The following is a 3081-nucleotide window of genomic DNA, read 5'->3' as shown; positions in this document are numbered from 1 at the left end:
GCGTGTATTTTTAAATGTCCCTCCTGTGAAGTGGGAACTAGCATCAAACGCCCACCTTCCTGAATCCGGTCACATTTTGTGCAATTGTTCCGCTGAAAAATGTAACTCTATCCTCAGAGACTTTATTTAGCGTACATTGGAGTTAGCCTGCCCCGGAGCAGGTATTGTAAGAGCTTAAGGATTCATTGTCATAGAAACGTACCTGGCTAAAAGGTGTGCCATAGTATCAACAGTGTTATGTTCCCCAGTTTCTGTGTTGTGGTTTTGTATGTGTGGGTTTCAGGAAATGGCTTCCTGAAATTCCCCCAAACAGCTGATTGGTCAGCCCCATTGATGATTGGAGCTGACCCCACCCTCTCGTCAGAAACAGCTGTATCCAATTACAGACTCCTTCTCAAGCTATAAAAGCCATTGTTCCTTTGTAAGAGAGGGAGCTGAGGGTTATATCATATGTTGGTTGTTGCTGAGAGCGATTTGGTGTTGTTAAGAGCTGATTGTTATGTTCTGTGTTGTTAAGAGCTGATTATTATGTTCTGTGTTAGTTTGTTGTTCAGAGATAGTTTCTTTAAATGTCCTGTTTGTAATTCTGTTTCATTTGTTCCCAGGGGGAAAGGGGAAGGCACCTAGGGAGTACTCGCACCTACAGTCCCTTACCTCTTTCACTCCACGGGGAGTTGAGTTGTAGCAGGGTGTTGCGTTCCCTCTTCCTAGAGGCGTGTGTAACAAACGGTTATCCCGAGTTGAATTCAGAGTTGACCAAAGTTAGCTGGTTAACTCTATCCCACTATGTAGTATACCCTTCTGCTTTCTACTGTTTATGTATAGATAGACCTCAAGTCAATTAATTGCATTTTTAGTGTGACATTGCTTTTCTGTGGTTCACTGTTTACAGGGAAAAGGAGGCTATCATTGACGACAAAGTTGTTGGTGTATTTGGGAGGTCAGGAGCTGGTAAGAGCTCACTGATGAATGCCATTTTGGGGGTGAAGCCCTTGCTGCCCTCAGGGACTGTTGGCGCTTGCACATCAGTCATCCAGATGGAGGCCAATATGACTGACTCCAACTACATGGCAGAGATTCACTTCATTTCTAAAGAGGTAATTTTTAGCAATGTTGATGAGCCTCAAGATATAATTTGAAATTTTGAAGACCAGTTCAAGTCACCTAGACACCAAGTTTTGTCCTGACACCTTGCAAATATGATCACATTAACATTTTTGTAATTTAGCACAGCGTCCCCGTCCTGGATGCACGTTTAGTTTTTTCCAGCACTACATAGCTGACTCAAATAATGAAAGCTTGAGGAAGAGCTGGTTATTTGATTCAGCTGTGTAGTGCTACGGCAAAAAACATAACGTGCATGCAGGGGTGGACACAGGACCAAGTTTGGGAAACCTGATTTTATTATACAGAGCGACTTACAATTAGTGCATTGTAACGGTTGTCATCTGGAAAGGAGGACCAAGGCGCAGCGGGTTGTATGCTCATCTTCTTTTAATAGGCGAAAGAAGGAAAACCAAACACGTATACAAAAATAACAATGATGAACGACGAATACATACTTGAAGGCACAAGACAGCAATTCAAGTGACAACCTCCCACAATTTACAAACACACCCTAATATATAGGACTCTCAATCAAAGGCAACTAGACAACACCTGCCTTCAATTGAGAGTCCACACCCCAATTAACTAAACATAGAAACAGACTAACTAGAAAGAACATAGAAATAGACTAACAGAGCAGTGACCAAAAACCCCGGAAATAATGAATAAACACCCCACTACATAAACCATCACCCCGACACACATAAACAAAATACCCTCTGCCACGTCCTGACCAAACTATAATAGCAAATAATCTTATTACTGGTCAGGACGTGACATGCATTCATCTTAAGATAGTTGGGTGAGACAACACATCACAGTTGAATCAAGTACATTTCCCTCAAAGTATTTATCATTTATTTATTATAATATTTCGGTAATAAAACGTTTGATCCGTCATATAAATATATAATATATTCAGAAAAATAATGTTTGACTTTTTTTTAGGAATGGGAGAAGGAGCTGGAATCACTTTTGAAAAACAAAGAAATGGATGGTGAGGAGAAAGAAAAGGATGGTGAATATGTCAAACAGTAAAAATCCAGGCATTGTACAGAGAAGATGCAGTCGGGAAAAGCTTTGATGAACTGATGTCACTGGAGTCAGAGACATTCAGCGACATCCCAGAGTTTTTCTCATCAATTAGAAAAATCCTGTCATTTGACACAGTAAGTCATTTGAAGACTCTTTTATACTGGGTCTTTTTTGCAGTCTGAGATCCAAGTTGGGTCCAATATGTTCCCATTTGAACCCCTGAACTTAATGAACATCATGACAAACAGCATGAAATGCATAATAGCCATCGATTCTTTTAAATATACCAGAAAGTTGTAAAGGGGCAGAGTGTGACTTAAGAATAATATTACATTCTTTGACAGGCCACAAAGTTCTCTACAGAGATTGCCTGCTACATACAAAGCAAAATAAAAATACATGGGAAACAATCTAAATCATCCCAGATACATTACTGGCCACTTGTGAAGTATGTGACCATCAAGATGCCAAACTCCAAGAATCTTCTGGAACGCATAGTGCTGGTGGATCTTCCAGGAACTGGAGACTGCAACAAGGCCAGAGATGAGATGTGGGAATCGGCAATCATTTACTTTTGTGATCATTTCTGAATGCATTTACAGTAGGTCTCAATTTAATTGAACCTGCAAGTATGCTGTAGTGTGTGGTTTAATCAGATCAGTTTTGGTTAGGCCTTCCTTACCAAAATGAAGTCCATTTTATATTGTCAGTTCATGTTTTTCAAACTAAAAGCAAAGTAATGTACTTTCAAAAAGTTTATTTAAAACGTATATTCATTTTCACAAAAAATTGTTTTAATGCACTTTTTGGATCTTAATACCACTCTCAAAATGTAAGGTACAAACCCAAATTATTGGCACCCTTGATAAAGATGAGCAAAAAACATTGTTTCAAATAAATAATACAAATACTGAGCCACATTGTATGCTCAAAACATTA

The 3081-nt window shown here is 39.3% G+C and overlaps 1 long non-coding RNA gene across 1 annotated transcript; it reads left to right on the top strand.

The window, feature by feature from the left end:
• The first annotated feature begins 374 nt into the window (after positions 1-374).
• LOC115171765 (uncharacterized) lies at positions 375-3081 on the top strand. The gene is made up of 3 exons (XR_003871243.1): positions 375-1097; positions 2056-2276; positions 2487-3081. It is a non-coding gene; the product is annotated as an uncharacterized LOC115171765 (long non-coding RNA).

The sequence above is a fragment of the Salmo trutta genome, chromosome 32, assembly GCF_901001165.1.
Source record: "Salmo trutta chromosome 32, fSalTru1.1, whole genome shotgun sequence".
Lineage (NCBI taxonomy): Eukaryota > Metazoa > Chordata > Actinopteri > Salmoniformes > Salmonidae > Salmo > Salmo trutta.
This window is presented reverse-complemented; position numbering and strand designations above follow the sequence as displayed.